The sequence below is a fragment of the Saimiri boliviensis genome, chromosome 11, assembly GCF_048565385.1.
Source record: "Saimiri boliviensis isolate mSaiBol1 chromosome 11, mSaiBol1.pri, whole genome shotgun sequence".
Classification (NCBI taxonomy): Eukaryota; Metazoa; Chordata; class Mammalia; order Primates; family Cebidae; genus Saimiri; species Saimiri boliviensis.
Genome location: NC_133459.1, coordinates 83,874,092 through 83,891,201, shown reverse-complemented (window position 1 = coordinate 83,891,201; position 17,110 = coordinate 83,874,092). Strand labels below are relative to the sequence as shown.

Sequence of the window (17,110 nt, the reverse complement as noted above, 5' to 3'; positions counted from 1 at the left end):
TGAATGAATGGAGTCTGGAGAAGTAAATAAAACCAGATGGCCAAGGAGCACAGGATTACAGTGTAAAAACTATTCCCCCCATTCTTGTTTTCTAGAAGGCATCTCTTCTGTTCTAAAGCAGTTTCCCTCTTTCTCCCTCTTGACAGGCAGTGCTTGGGTAGGGCACACCCCTGGAGAATGAGATGGCGCTGGTCATTACATGGCTGCCCAATGTCTCACCCTAAAGTTCAAAGGTCAGTTTATCTGACTTGTCTTCTAAACCGAATTCCCAGCCATAGATATTTTCTACTTGTTCAAACTGTGTCTTTAGAGTAGAAGGACAGAGGTGTGGCTGATCTAAAGGCTCTGTCTGTAACTGTGACTCATTGAGCAGAACAATGCACTTTATTTCAAATGTCCTTGGCAGTTTATTTTCTTATGCCAACCTCTTATGGTTTTAAGAATAAAAATATTCCCATCAGTAAAGCAATATGCTCAAAAACTAAACTCCTAAGCACACTGTAAGGGTGGCTTTTTTGCCAACACCCAGGGAAGTTTCTTTTTAACACTTGTATAGGTTATTTGCTGTGGGAGGGGTGATTGAGGACTGACATTCAGCACTCTCTCCACTTGCTTTTATCATTATGATGGTTCACTTGGGATGTGAGGGTGGAGAATATTTGCTAGAGAGTACATGCAGCTTTATAAAGAACAGCTGCAAATGACCAATTTTGTCCAACTTCACTTGGGTTGAAACCTGAACAAGCTCACTCAGGCTTCGCTTAGCCTGCTTTGAGAGTCTAGGTATGTTATCTACCCTTATCTATCTGCTTTTTTTTTTTTTTTTAACTTATAAGTCAGGGCCCTTTTTTGTTATTCTTAAAATCATAAGAGGTTGGCATAAGAAAATAAACTGCCAAGGCTATTTGAAATGAAGTGCATCGTTTTGCTCAATGAGTCAGAGTTACAGATAGAGCCTTTGGAGCTTTTTTGTTATCAGCAACCAGGTCTGGGACCAGGCCAGCTGAAGGTCTCTTTTTCCTGCCTTCCCCTGTCATCAGGCTGACCTTACAGCAGACACAACTATAAAGGTGGAGAAAATGGAATTGACTAAAGGAGTCAGAAATTATATCTGAGCACAGCATCTTTTTGTAAAGTGTGACTTTGTCAATAAAGCAAACATTTTATCCTTTCTTTTAAAAAAAATCACTGGTCATAGCTATAATTTTAGATTTTATAATATCTGAGAAAGAAAATATATGTAAAGGAAAAGAAAGGAGGAATACAGTTTTCAAGTATTTATTTCAATGTTATATAAACTCTAGGAATCTGCTTTGCTTTTATTCTGCTTTCAAGAAAATAAGTTATTCAATTTCAGTAACTGAAGAATCTAAAGCACATCTTTGTTCATTGTCTGACTCTGCAGTTCAACCTGGCCCCAGAAGGGCCTGCCTATTCTTTTTCATGGAGTCAGCTGGTACAGACCCACAATCTAAGTGAATAGAACATCCAGTTGGTGTCAGAGAAGTCAGGAGATTTGACATCTTGGGGAATTCAAAGAAAATTTTGGATGATTTCCTCCCAGGCATTGGTTTCAACAATCCCATTTAGAAGAAGAAAAGGTAGTATACTGTACAGATTTGAGCTGCACAGCTCATAGACCACGTTAGTTTATGTAATTCCTGTGAAATAAATCAGAAAAGGAGTGAGACAAATTGTCAAGACTAAGAATTTAAACAAAGAGTTTGCCAAGAGCCCAGATGGTATGTTTTCTACTCCCTTTATCCCATTTCCTTCCAATTTAGATTCCATTCAAAGCAAAGGGACAAAGTGGATGGTCCAGATAGGGTCTGGGAAGCCATCTGTGTAGTCAAATCACCACCATGCCAAAGAATGGAGATCAAGAACAAAAGTGAAACACTATGAAACAAGGTCAGAATTGAGCCCATCAGGATAAACCAGTGACTGCAGAGACAGCTGCTTGAGAATCTGATGGTGAAAAGCCTCCAAAATTGAAAAATGGGGACTGTCTCACATTGCAGAAAGAGGCACTGAGTTTGGATATTGTGAAGACACTCTCAGCAATAAAGGCTTATGGGCACCAGTCATTATTAGAAACAATCTCTCATGTTTGTATGGTGCTTTGCACTTTTCAAAGCCCCTCTCCATCATACTGTATCTCATGAGTCACAGGAACTTAAAAATTCTGCTTCTGTGGAACTTAAATAATTGTAAGAGTAGCTATCTTTTTTAAAAGACCATTTAGGTGAGCTCTGTCTTGGACATAAAGTTAAGATTGAGCTCCCGTGATATCTTTAAATCTTCTCTGCATATCGGTCCACTGTAGAGTGTCCCGTGGAATGTAAAGAATGGGAGATATTGGTTTTACTCTCTTGCTGTAGGATCCAAGTCGCATTACTTAAACTCTTGAGGCTTGGTTTTATTATAGCCAAAAGGGGGTTGATCTACTTAATGGTATTATTTTTCCTCACTTTCCTCATTCATTTCACTGTGGCAATAACTCAACAGATTATCTTATGTGTATACAGACACACCCAAACCCTCCAAAATTTGTCAAAATGAATGAAAAACAAGAAATACTTTTAATGATAACCCAATTTTAAAAATAGGAGAAAGGAGATGGAACATTTCTCATTTGCAAAACAGCCACGAACTTGCCTTTTGTAAAAGGTTGTTGTATCTACTATGTACCAGATAGTATATAGCATCATGTTAGATATTATCATGATTACTGTTACTTTTGAGAGGAAAAAAAGAGAAAGCAGAAGTGTAGGGAAACTTATTAAAGATATGAAAAATAACCAGGGAGACTCAGAACAGCACACAGAAGTAGCAGCACAAGGTGTTAACTCTGTTCTTTCCTAGTTTTCCCTTGATTGCTTCCTGCTTTGACAGTGGCCTCCATATGTTTCTGAGACTCCAGGGATTTGCCAGATTCTCCTCTTGGCCGCAACCCCACTGGGAAGGGGTAGCAGGTGTTTTCTGTTCTCCTTCCTCTGTTTCTGCTGCTTCTGATACTCTATTTCACTTTGCCTGCCCTGTGAAGAACAGGAAGCAACTACAACCAGTTGAAAGATCTGGCAACTGGGGTATTAGGGCTCCCCCTTGTGTTCTTGGGGTGCAGGTATCTGAAGCTCTGAATCTAAACAAGTTCTCAGCAACAGAAGGGGCCTGCACAGACCTCCTTCCAAAATGTACCAAAAGCTGTCTAGAACAGTGCTTTTCAAGTATTATTATACTCAAGAATCACCTATTCAAATGGAGATTTTGACTCAGATGAGACCAATTTTCTACATATCTATTAAGCTTTCAGTATGCTCCCTTACATTTCCAACATAAATGTAAATTAATTTATGACTGATGCAGCCTTTGTTTAATTTTATAGTCATCACTAAAAGATGAATTATGAATTAACAGGGAATTGTTAATTTCAGCCAATCAATGATATCTTTAATTAGTGATTATCCATAAAGAATGAATAAATCATTATAATATACATTAAAAACTTATGCTAAACTCAATCTGACTAATATATGAAATACTATTGGAAATTTATTTATGTGGATGAGGCCATTGGTCCTTGGGCCATACCTAAAGTAGCCTCTGGTCAGGAGAACTCCTGGGAAATGTCTAATGATTTACTTTGCGATTATCGCCTTTACACCAGAAAGAGGTAGTCTTTGTAGTCTTTAAACACATTTTTACCTTCTGTGGAAAAGTCCTGTGTATTCTTCAGAATTCAGGAGAAAAACATTGCATTACTTACGCTTTTTTTTCAAGAACAGTTTGAAATGGTCCAGGTGAATAGGTACGCATTTTTATGGTAACACTATTGTTTAAGTTTTAGAATCTTAAAATTCACAATCACTTCTATATTATTAAAATCCTGTCCCTTAGTTCAATCCATCTATGTTCTTATTGATCATATGTGAACCGTGATAAAATTGTTTTAACGAGCGTTTTTTTTTTTTTTAACTTCTTATACTTCCTCGGTGATCTCCAACACATAGCTTCAAATGAGTAATTTTCAATGATTGCCTTTAACTTTTCTTACTTTCTCTTTTTGCATACTCATTCATTCAAAAGTAAAATTGTGTCAATTGTATCTCAATAAAGCTGTTAAAAACAAAACTGTGTTCCTACTAGATGTCAGGCACTTTTCTATGTGCTGTTTATAAGTGAACAAAACCAACCAAGTCCTGTCCTGATGGAATTACATTCCAGAGAAGGGAGAGAGACAGCAAAGAAATATAATGTAATGTGTTGTGGAGAATAAGAAATCAGATAAAGTGGGGAGGCAATGAGAGGGTGGTAGTTGGGGTTTGCTATTTTGAGTTAGGTGGTGCGAGGAAGGCCTCATAGATGAGATTATCAGGAGTGTGGGGAGAAATAATGCAACTACCTGAGAGCAAAATAGCAGGTTGGAGGGCAAGAGGCTGAGACTGGCTGGTGCTAGAGTGGAGTGGGCACAGGAGAGTGGAGTGAGAAAGAAGGTAAAATTTCTGGATCTGGAGAGGCTAAAGCATCCAGATGACCTCTGGTGTGCAAGTAATGCAAAGCTTGCGCCTTTATGTAAAGGATGGGAGCTTACTCTGTGAAATGGGGAATCAGTGATGAATTTGGTGGAGTGACATAGTATGACCTTCAGAAATTCTTTTTGTAAGGACCACTCTGGCTGCTGAGTTGAAAGTCGATGGAGGAGGTAGCAAGTGAAATGGGGGCCAGTTGGAGGGTGTAACTACAATGCCATCGAGGAATGGAGGAAAAGCTCAGACAACAGGTTGGTTTGTCTTCCTCCAACTTTCTTGGAATTTCCTTTTCCCTCCCTATTGAATATTGTTGCTGTGTGGGTGAAATAAAAGCCTTTTAGCTTATGGGCTTATTAAAGGGAAGAATCATACTTCTTTGCCTGCCCAGATGGCCTTAACATAATGCTGACTGCAAGAGAAAAAGTGAGAAACAATGGCAAAAATGACCTGAGACCCATAGTCATTGGTAATAAAATGACATAAAAATGTAGTCCAAGTTTAAGCTTATAAGACTGTGGTTCTTAATGCTTCATCTATAAATGCTCCATAAATGGTAGCTAATTCTACAGTAATTGTTAATTAGTATAATTATCAGTATTGTCAGCTGGAGTTCTTCTGCTCCTCAGTGATGTAGGTATAACTGGCTTTTACCTTTGTCAATTTCATGGCCCGTGAAAGACCAAGCCCCTCCTAAATTTCTGCGACTACCCTGGATGCTTGACTTCTCAAAACTTTTGCTTTCCAGATCCATACCTGCTGCTTCACTACACTGTCTTAAATGTAGTCTTTGGAATTTCTCAAAGAAACATGGGTATATTGTGTTTGCAGCAATTTAGACTTTATTAAAGAGTTTATGGGGGACCTAGAGAGGTATTTATGTTGCAGGAAAAAAATAAAACTTTAGCATTAAGTGAAAATGGCAACATTCTTATAAGGGAAATGGCTGAGCTTTAGTCAGGAATAAGCTGAGGTGGACTTCCAGTGCAGCGTGACTCAGTGGGTTTGGAACACAGGTGCATAACCCTGTGCATTATGTAACCACACCATGTGAGACACATTAGGTGATCACCCACATGAGCTCGTGCTTGGCTTGGAGCCACTATTGTCAGTAAAAGGTATAGTTACCTTGCTAACGCTGTACGTACAGCTCAGTTGCATCCAGAGAGATAATAAAGCCATGTCAAAACCGTCTATGATTCCTTGAATATTTTTCCAGCTACCCACCACTTGCTCACCGACTCCCCTCAGACCTCAGTTAGAACCTGACAATTGGCATTATGAACAGGATCCTGAGATGAGTGAGCCTTTGGTACCCACTGATTCCAGGTCAGCCATGCAGCTGCAACATGGGTTGTGGTACCCAGTGGCAACTGGGCTGCTTGGATGGGCTCCAGTGGAAACTTGGGCAGCAGTGACTGGGTCCCCCATAAGCATGGAGAAGGCACTGAAGTCGCTGGAAGTGCAGAGCACTGAGAAGGAACTAGTCTTTGCTGGCAGAGTTGGATGGGCATTTTTGACTGCGCTACTAGAAGTACACACCCAATCCCTGAGGGATGCAGTGCAGGTAAGGTCCCTCCAGGTGCTCACGGGGCACTTGGAGGCCTGGCTACACAGCTCAGAAAAAGAGTTAGAAGCTGCTATGAATGGGGACCTGCAGATATATGCAGGGCGCCTGGAGGCCTGGCCAGAGCTTGGAAAAGGAATTAGAAGCTGACATGGGCCAGGCATGGTGATTCATGCCTGTAGTCCCAGCACTTTGGGAGGCTGGGTGGGTGGATCACCTGAGGTCACGAGTTTGAGACCAGCCTGGCCAACATACTGAAACCCCATCTCTACTAAAAATGCAAAAATTAGCCAGGTGTGGTGGTGTGTCCCTGTAATGTAGAAGAATTACTTGAACCTGGGTGATGGAGACTGCGGTGAGCTGAGATCACACCACTGCACTCCAGCCTGAGTGACAGAGCAAGACCCCGTCTCAAAAAAGAAGAAAAAGAAGAAGAAGAAGAAGAAGAAGAAGAAGAAGAAGAAGAAGAAGAAGAAGAAGAAGAAGAAGAAGAAGAAGAAGAAGAAGCAGCAGCAGCAGCAGCAGAAGCAGCAGCAGCAGCAGCAGAAGCAGCAGCAGCTGTGAATGCAGGTCTGGATCGGTTGTCTCAGCCAGAGACCTCCACTGCATCTGATACCAAGGAGGAAGAACCCCCATTGTGGGCTCTCTCAGTAGCCCATCAGAAGGTAGATCATGAACAGCCATTGGGGCCACAAGGGCAGGCTCAGGGACTCCCCACTGTAATGCAACATACTTCATATACACAGTACTCCAGTGTGACCAGTTAGGAAGCCTGATGAAACTAGGCAGATGATGATGGACTACCAGGAGCTGAATTAAGTAACACTCCTTTGCTTGCAACTGCACCCCAACTGAGCTGCAGGAGTTAGGCAAGCAGTGCTGCCAGCATCCTAGGGAACCTCTGCCCACCTGAATGCTTTGTTTGTGGGAAGAGAAAGCAGATAATATCTCCTCTTCTGCCTCTGAGATGGAAAAGTTGGCCTCTATCACGACTCACCCCTCCTTCCATCAGCAGGTGCAGGTGATCAGGTGGCTGGCACAAGGGCAAGATGAGCACACCTTGATTGAGTGGCTATGGGCAGCCATATGGACTATGTGGAATGACACCAGTGAAATATTTGAAACCTTAAATAAATGTGTTGTATGCAGATTTAGTGCAAGTCATCTGGGAGATGGGTATGCTGCAAGCTACGTGTATTAATTAGGGTTCTCTTGGACAGAACTAATAGGATGGATATATATATATATATATATATATATATATATATATATATATAAAAGAATTTATTAAGTATTAAAACTTACACTATCACAAGGTCCCACACTAGGCTCTCTGCAAGCTGAGGAGCAAGGAGAATCAGCCCGAGTCCCCAAACTGAAAAACATGGAGTCTGATGTTAGACAGCAGGAAGCATCCTGCATGGGAGAAAAATGTAGGCTGGGAGGCTAGGCCCGTGTTTTCCTTTTCACATTTTTCTGACTGCTTTATAGTCACTGGCAGCTGATTAGATTGTGCCCACCAGATTAAGGGTGGATCCAACTTCCCCAGCCTGTTGACTCAAATGTTGATCTCTTTTGGAAACACCCTCATAGAGACACCCAGGATTAATACTTTGTATCCTTCAATCAACAAGCTGACACTGTTTGACCTGAATACCTAGGGGCCAGATGATGATCGTTTCATCTCCCACATGAGGGATCTCGTATTGGGTTCTGCTCCCCCAAGTGCCTTTGGTTTCCTAGTTGCTGTCCTCATCCCGAGCATAGTGTGCTATCTACATGAAGTGAGTACTGCTATGGCAGCTCTTGGAGAAGCAGAAGGCCATTGGTTGGGCCAAGGGGTCCACACTGTAAAGAAGGGGAAGATGTCCTGCCCACAGGGGGCCCCACCATGGGAGAAAAGGGGGCCCCAATGAGTGACATGCTCACAGAAGTGGATAGATTTGATTTTGGCTGAGGTTGGCCAAGAGAAAATTGATAAGCAGCCCAATGAAGTACTCTTAACTTTGTGAAGACAGTTGTCCTCGGAGCAGCTATTCCACAAAATGCCCAAGGGAGAGAAGAACTTTGCTGCACCACCTGGTCCCACTCAGGTGCTTCAGCTCAAAGACTACCTGCTGCAGCTAGGTGGAAATGTAGAGCCTTTTCTGTTTGATTAGGGAACTGGCTGAGGTCCCCAGCTTGGGGGACACCAGATGGCTAGAGGCCACATGTGAAATTAGTGATCCACTGCTCCCCCACCAATGTACAGCAGGTGCTGGCACTGGTGGATACTGGCACAGATTGCGGCCTTGTTTATGGGAACCTGGATAAGTTTCCAGGCAAACCTGCATACAGTGATGGTTATGGAGGCTGGTGAGTGAAAGGGAAACCTGTATTGCACCTTGGCATCGGCCGTTTGGCTCTTCATTTGTTTACTATGTATGTCTCTCCCATACCAGAATACATTCTGGGGGTAGACATTTTACATGGCCTGATGTTACAAACCACTGCAGGGTAATTCAGACTCTCAGTGTATGTTGGGAAGCCGGTGTGGCATAGACATACCCATCAATAGCCTCAGGTCCTGCCACAACCTCAACAGGTCACTTCCGCCTGTCAATAAATACCATTTGCCAGGTGGGCATATAGAGATAACTGAGACAATTAAAAAGCTGGAGGAGGTGCATATAGTGTGGGCACCTACAACCCCTACAATTCTCCGGTGTGACCAGTTAGAAAGCCTGATGAAACTTGGTGGATGATGGTGGACTACCAGGAACTGAATTAAGTAACACCCCCTTTGCATGCAACTGTACCGTCAATCATGAATTTGATGGACCATTTGACAATGGAACTGGGACAGTAGCACTATGTAGTGGACTTGGCTAATACATTTTTCTACATAGACATTACTCCAGAAAGCTAGGAACAGTTCACCTTCACATGAGATAGGGGACAATGGACTTTTACACCACAGGGCTATGTGCATAGCCCCACCATATGTCATGGTCTAGTTGCCACAGATTTAGCCACCTGGCAATGTCCAGAAGGGGTCTGTCTATTCCATTATATTGATGATACTATGTTAACCTCTGATTCTCTTGCAGATTTAGAAGTGGCAGCACCCCTCTTGCAGCTACATTTGCAGCATGCAGTTGGACCGTCAACGAATCCAAGGTCCAAGGGCCTAGATTATCTGTTAAAGTATTGGGAGTAATCTGGTCGGGTAAGACAAAGGCCATCTCAGAGGCTATAATTGATAAGATTCAGGCATATCCCCACCCCATCACAGTGAAGCACCTGCAAACTTTTGTGGGCCTCCTGGGATTTGCCCCCTCCTGGGGCAGGCATTTGTGCCCCATTTAGCTCAAATGATAAAACAGTTGCATTGGTTAACAAGATGATGTGTCTTGAGACTGCCTTCCTGGCAGCCAAGGAGGCTATTCAGCAGGCACAAGCCCTAGGGGTAGTTGACCAGAGGCACCCGTTTGAGCTGGATGTGCATGTGACCACAGATGGTTTCAGTTGAGGCCTGTGGTAGCACAAGGAGCACTTGAGACTGCCTGTAGGCTTTTGATCCTTATGGATCATGATGGGATTAATGCTCTTATGAGAAAAGACATGACAGTGGGTGGGCATGGTCACTAGCTGCGGCACTAGAAAGTTGGCAGAGCAAGAGCAAAGAAAAATTCTTTGGTCCTAGGAAATCAAGTCCTCAAAGCCAGTCCATGTCCTGTGGAAGACTGAAGCATACCAAGGTAGCTTTTTCTCTTCACATGGCAGATTATATGGCCCCCTGTGCCTCCTAGAACTCTGGGAAATGTCCATTTCTCTCCTGGGCTTCAGGATAGAATTACCTAGTTTCTCTGATGATCAGCCCTCTCCTTAAAGCCCAGATCAGGAAGGAATGAACCATTTTCTTGGTTTGGCATGGATAAGTTAGCACTGTTTGGCTTTTTAGGCCCCAGGCAGGCAGCTTAATAAATCTTGTCTTTGCATATTCTAGTCTTCAGAAATATTGCCCTTTGTCCTGCTGGTAATAATGTAGAAAACTAGCAACGGAGCTTTCAGGGATTTCCTGAAAACAGTGGGTCTAATACTGCTTGTGTTTTCCATCAATGTTCACCTCTAAAGTGGATCCTCACAAGTGGATCCTTGTACTACTCCCTTCAATTGCCTCAGCTTGCCATCTGAAAAATTGATGAGGATGTTCCAGGCCTAGATTAAACTTTAAAACATCCCTGACCATTGTATTTCCTTGTCCTTTCAGAACAGCTTTCTTCATTTTGGCTTATGGGCCCTCAAATAAAGCTGGAAATTGGGTTAGATGTATAAGAATGCCTTAAAATGTGCCAGTTTATGAGGTAATCAATTAGGTTGGTTGGCTTCACAGTTAACCTGCTAGGAATGGATACTATAGATGTTACTCTTACACTGCAAAACACTGTGAGATCAAAGTACTTTTAAATGATGTATCACAAAGTCATGAAAAAAAAGCAGTTGTGAGTATAGAAGCCCAGATCTTATATCCCAGCTCTTACACTAAATATGGTTGCAGTGTTTTCACTCTGTCTGTAAAATGGGAGCTAATATTCCCCAGCCTGCCTGCCTCACATGGTGGTTTAAAGGATTAAGCAAAATAATAGTTTGTAATTTATAATTCTATGCACATAAAAGATGTTGGCCGGGCACGGTGGCTCAAACCTGTAATCCCAGCACTTTGAGAGGCCAAGGTGGGTGGATTACCTGAGGTCAGGAGTTCGTGTCCAGCCTGGCCAACATAGTGAAATCCCGTCTCTATTAAAAATACAAAAATTAGCTGGGTGTGGTGGCGGGCGCCTGTAATCTCAGCTACTTGGGAGGCTGAGGTAGGAGAATCATTTGAACCTGGGAGGCAGAGGTTGCAGTGAGCTAAGACCACACCATTGCACTCTAGCCTGGGCTACAAGAGAGAAATTCCATCTCAAAAAAAAAAAAAAGATGTTATTATTTACAAAAGGAGGAGACATGAAAGAGCTTGCTTCCCTCCTCTCTCTCTCCCCCTACTATGTGAGAATACGACAAGAAGGCATTCTTCTGCAAACAAGAAGAGGACCCTCACCAAGAACCAAATTTTCTGGCACCTTGATCTCAGACTTCTCAAATCTCTGTTTAAGCCACCCAGTCTATATTTTTGTTACATCAGTCCAAACTAAGACACCTGCTGATACTCTGTCTTGCAAAAGTAATGTTGTTCTGTTCCCCCAAGATTTTGCTCAATTCTTGTCTGACTTACCCTGTGGACAACTGTCTTTGTAGTAAACGGAGTCTACCCAATTTTAAGATTTACATAAAACTACAGTAATCAAGAGAATGTGATGTTGGCAAATGTTTCTGTTATAAATTATTAGAATAGAATGGATGGTCCAGAAATAAACAAAAACATATATGGTCTAATCATTTTCAACAAAAGTACTAAATTAATTCAGTGGGGAAAAGAAAGTTTTTTAAATAAATAGTGGTAGCAAAATTGGATATCTGTATAAAACAAAGTGAATCTTGACCCCTTACATCATTCCTATAAAACTTAATTTGAGATAGATCATATACTTACTTATAAAAGCTTCAAATGATAAAACTTCTAAAAGAAAACGTGGTGACTTCACAAATGTGGAGTTGTGATGCATTAAACTATAAAAGGAAAATGCTAATAAGTTAGATGTCTCAAAAATTTTCTGCTCTTCAAAAGATACTACTAAGAAAATGGACAAGAAATAGGAGGAAAATAGTAGCTACATATATCTGACAAAATAGTTTTTCAGAATATGTAAACAACTCCTGAAAATCAATAATGAAACAATGACCCAATACAAAAATGGGTAAAACACTTGAGCAACATTTCACAAAGGATGTACGGATGGTCAATAACTGTAAGGTGCTCAACATCATTTGTTACCAAGAAAACACAAATTGAAATCCATAATGAGCTGCCACCTCACACCCCTACAACAGTTAAAATAAAAAATACTGCTCTACTAAATGTTGGTGAGGATGTGAAGCAACTGGAAGCTTCATACACTGCTGGTAAAGTTAAACATACTTATACCTTATAACCAGTAATTCCATTCCTAGCTAAGAAAAATGAAAGCATATGTTAATAAAATGCCTTTTAAAGAACGCTTATGGCAGTCTTATTCATAATAAATAAAAGCTGCAAACAACCTAAATGTCTATTCAACAGGAGCACTGATAAGCAAATTGTGTTGTATTTATACAATGAAATACTACTATATAGTAGGCTGTTCTTATGTTGCTACAAAGAAATACCTGAGGCTGGGTAATTTTCAAAGAAAAGAAGTTTAATTGGCTCATGGTTCTACAGGCTGTACAAGCATTGCACCAACATCTGCTGGGCTTCTGTATGGGCTTCAAGAAACTTATAATTATGGCTTATAAGAAGGTTAAGGGGAGCACCCACATCACATGATGGGAGCAGGAGAAAGAGTTGGGACTGGAGAGGTGCAACACACTTTTAACAACAGCTCTTACATGAATTCAGATCAAGAACTCACTTTTCACCAAGGGGATGGTGCTAAACCATTCACGAGGGATATGCCCCCATGATTCAGCATTTCCAACACCAGGCCCCACCTCCAACACTGGGGATTACATTTCAACATGAGATTTGGAGAGGACAAAGATGCAAATTATATGAACTACTCAGCCAAAAAAAAAACCAAACAAACAAAAACAAACAAACAAACCCCTACAACAACATGGATAAATCTCTCTCTCTCTCTCTCTCTCTCTCTCTCTCTCTCTCTATATATATATATATATATATATATATATATATATATATTTGAATAAAAAGAGACAGACAAAAAGGAATAAATATTGTGTGATTCCATTAATATGAACACAAAGAATAGGCAACATTAACATCTAGAATACTTTCTAGTCATAGAATTAGAAAGTAGTGGTCTCTGTGTGTGTGGGCTAGGGTAGGAGGGAGAAGCATGAGGGTAGTTTTGGTGAACTGACGAGCTATAGATGCAAATAAACATTTTGGGCTGATATAAATGTTCTAAATCTTGTTTTAGTTATTCTCATGAGCATACATAATTATATAATTGGCAAAACTCATACTCTGGACATTTAATATGTATGTACTTTATTGAATATAAATTATATCTCAATTAAAAGTGGCCTGTAGTCCTCAGGTATTAAGTAGTCACTGAAGACACACCTTTGTTGGGAATGACAGGAATGAAGAATACAAAGATTGTGGGGTGATTTTGTGATTTATGACTGTACTAGGATGCTTAAGGAAAAATGTGGTAAGCTCAGAGACCCAGAGAGCATCTATGATTACTTTAAAACTTTATTACTTGCTGGGATGATACATCCAAATCAAGTATTAATTCTGTGAAGACCTAAATTACAAGGTAAGTTGAATAAACAGACTCATCAGTCTCTTACGTGAGAAATTAAGGCATTGACCGGGAAGGAGTTGAATCTTTAGATTTGTGATAGAGAGGCTGGGTGGATTCAGATAGCTCAATTATCTTAATACATAGAAATTACAGAGTTTTTTGCTTTCTGAAGAACTCCTCCCTTCCTGTCTTATAGGGCTGGTCTTGTCTTCCTTGCAAATTCTGAACTTCATCTGAGGAATTTACCTTGTGAATCAATTGAGAAGAACTGATTGTTCTCAAAAACTCAACTGTTACCACTTCTTTACATCTCTAGACCCCATCACCTAGTAGAAATATAATGTGAGCCACATATGTAATTTAAAATCTTCTACTATCTACTTTTAAAATAGAAAAGAAATAGTTGTGGTTAAATTTTGGTAATATATTTCATTGAACTCAACTATCAATTCTGGTGGCATTGGTGGTATAGTGGTGAGTATAACTGCCTTCCAAAATATCATTTCAACATACTCAATATGAAAATCAAGATATTTTATGTTCTTTTTCATAAGCAATATGTATTTTGCATTTACAACATATCTTAATTCAGAACCATCACATTTCAAATGTTTGAAATAGCCATAGGTGGCTGGTGGTCTTTGTATTCTCCATATTGGACCCGGGTTTTTTTTTTTTTTTTTTTTTGAGACGGAGTTTCGCTCTTGTTACCCAGGCTGGAGTGCAATGGCGCGATCTTGGCTCACCGCAACCTCCGCCTCCTGGGTTCAGGCAATTCTCCTGCCTCAGCCTCCTGAGTAGCTGGGATTACAGACACAGGCCACCATGCCTAGCTAATTTTTTGTATTTTTAGTAGAGACGGGGTTTCACCATGTTGACCCGGATGGTCTCGATCTCTTGACCTCGTGATCCACCCGCCTAGGCCTCCCAAAGTGCTGGGATTACAGGCTTGAGCCACCGCGCCCGGCGGACCCGGGTTTCTTAATGTCAGCACTTCTGACATTTTGTTGCGGAGGATGTCCCGAGAATCAAAGACAGACACACAGCTGCCCTCCGTGCCCCGCCCCTCACACTCGCCAATGGCTGCAGGCGCTGCGCCCGGTCCCTGACCCCGGCCAATCGGCAGCCGGCTGCGGGCCTGACGGGAGGGGCGGGCCGCCGTTGCCACAGAAGCCACTAGCCGGTTACTAGCTGCGCTTTTGTTCCACTTGCGGGCACTCTTCTGCGGCAAGCAGGTCTAGGAATTCGCCTGCTTCCCACCTCGCGTCCCTTGCCTTCCTTCCTAGTGTACCCACTGTAGTGCCCCTTGCGTCTCGCTCCCTCCTAGCCGACCCCGAGCACAGGTAGGATTGCCAGGGTTTCCGCTGCAGCAGCTGTGGCGCCCCGAATCGTTTCTATAGCGCGGCGACGGCGGGCTGACGTCAGGACGACGTGCGGACGCAGCGGCAGGGCCTTTGGGTTGGGGATGGCTCTGTGGAGAGTTTCCGCCTGGGCGTCTACCGCGGGCAGCCCTGGGAGGTCTGGAAGGGAGGGCAGTGGTGGGTACCGGAAGTAAAGGGCTCTCGGGCCCACCCGGCCCCTTCCGCACAACTTCCGCACAAACCCTCCACCTCTCGCAGGCTGACCACGCGGCCTGGGAAAAGGGCGTGGAGACACACTCCTAGGAAGAGTGTGGTCCTTGGGACGTCAGGGCAGATGTTAGCGTGCGGTGACTTGTCCAGAGTGAAGTCCTGACCGGGCGGTTCCTGCATATGGTTGTGTTTCTTTCAGAAATAGTGCTCTCTTAATCACTGAGTTGGCTTTTAAGCGCCCGTCATGTTATATATCAGATTGTGGGAAGCCCTTGGGGCTTTGTAAGTGAGGCATATTCCAAGAATCCTCAGTAAATAATCCTTCTCCAGGAGTCCTCTAGGTTCCAGACCCTATAGGCCACCCCTGCAGTGCGGGATTGGCCTAGGTTTGTGGAGAGTGCTAAAGGCCGAGTTGCGTTCAGTCCCAGCTCTGCCACTGAGCCAGCTGTGTGGCCTTGTCTAGGTCATTTAACCTTCCTGCCTTCCTTACTGGTAACTGTAAAATGGAAACAATAATCATCACTTTGGGGTAGTTGTAACACGAGATTAAGTAAACTGCAGGGCCATTAAGGTGGCACCAAAGATGGGTGGTTAGTGAGTAGTGATGCTTGTTTGCTTGAGAATAACCATACTGGTTATTCTGTTGGGGATAAAGTCTATTTCAAAGAGAGTTTCTTCATTACCCAATGCGTAGAACGATTTCAAGTGTTTTTGAATGAATTGTTCTTGGAGTTTTAAGTGCAACTTAGTTATGGTTAAAGGAACAAACCTCAGAAAATCTGTCTGCTTTTGAAATTAGCTGATATTCTTCAGCTTATAGTAAGAATGTCATCATGTTTATGATCTGTTTTTTTTTGCTTCTCATTTTTATCTGCTAACTTCACAATGGATGTGTATTTATAGTGTAGTTTTTCTGTCCCAAAAGTTCCCTGTGACAGATTTTAGGACAATGGATTTTAGTGATCTGGTCACGGTCTGCTCTCTTTAGACTTGTAGTCTGTGCTTAATTTAGGTAGCTTAATCTTATTTATTACTCATTTTCTTGTCCAGAACAGTTTTCATCTCTTGAATCTGAATTGAATTTATGAGTGTTAAAATCTGACTGAATTAAGGCAAGTTTGTGTGTTTTTGCCTTGTAGATCTTTTAATTAAAAACTGAGTTCCACCAATTCCTTACTTGTAATCTTGGACAAGGTATTTAACCCCTCCGAGATTTAATTTTCTTATTTATAGCTTTTTAATAGCAACCAGAGATGCTGTTTATAAGCATTTTTGTGAAATGTTGTTTATAAGGTTAGTCAATGCTCTGCTCAGTAAATGGCAATAGGTATCATGTTGAAGGAAAGGAATGAATATCCTTTATAAACATCTGGTAAAGGATGCTGACTTTATTTCGGATTAACATTTTTGTCAGTCTTTTTCTGGGTAATTAGGCTCTATATGGGGCCCCTAAATCTCAAAAGTGTCCAGATTTAAACAATAAATAATTTAGTCACCTTAACTTATATTCGAGAGCCTAATCTATGCTCCCCACTGTGTTAGGTATTTTTTTAGGGCAGAAAGTGATGTGTATATTTGTCCTCACAGTTAGTAGCAAGTTTAAAAGAAAACTGAAATATGAGCATTTATGGAGCAATTAAATTCTAAACTGTATGATTCTGAAAATAATATTGTTTAGAGTTCTTGTTGGGCTAGAAAAATCAGGGCAATACTTTGAGAAGGAAATGGGATGTTGGCTTTGAAGTACATGCCCTGTGTTTACAGACCAGTCACTCTTGCTCTCAACTCTTCCCCCTATATTATCCAATCTGCAGCCTATCTTTTAAATATAGATCCTTCTTTATTCTTTGGAGAGAAGAATTAGCTAATTCATTATCTAATCTAATCTCTCAGTATCAGAAAATATTTTTTCCATTTTGATAGCTTTTACCCATGAGATTTATTTTCCAGCTTTTTGCCTGTTTCCAAGTTTCCTACACTTTTTAAAAAATTTTACTTCAAGTTCTGGGGTACATGTGCAGATCATGCAGGTTTGTTACATAGGTATAC

At 41.6% G+C, this 17,110-nt stretch overlaps 1 protein-coding gene across 6 annotated transcripts in view; it reads left to right on the top strand.

The window, feature by feature from the left end:
- Positions 1-17,110, top strand: part of ODF2L (outer dense fiber of sperm tails 2 like) — an 80,843-nt gene that overhangs the window by 18,119 nt on the left and 45,614 nt on the right. For 3 of the 6 annotated variants that reach the window (XM_074381139.1, XM_074381136.1, XM_074381140.1), the window contains exon 3: positions 13,687-13,832. The exons of 1 other annotated variant lie outside the window; for it this stretch is intronic. The gene's annotated coding sequence lies outside the window, so the exon portion shown is untranslated. Of the gene's footprint in view, positions 1-13,686; positions 13,833-14,231; positions 14,834-17,110 lie in introns of those variants that run through there. 2 more of the 6 variants (XM_074381138.1, XM_010346854.2) reach the window with 2 other exon arrangements.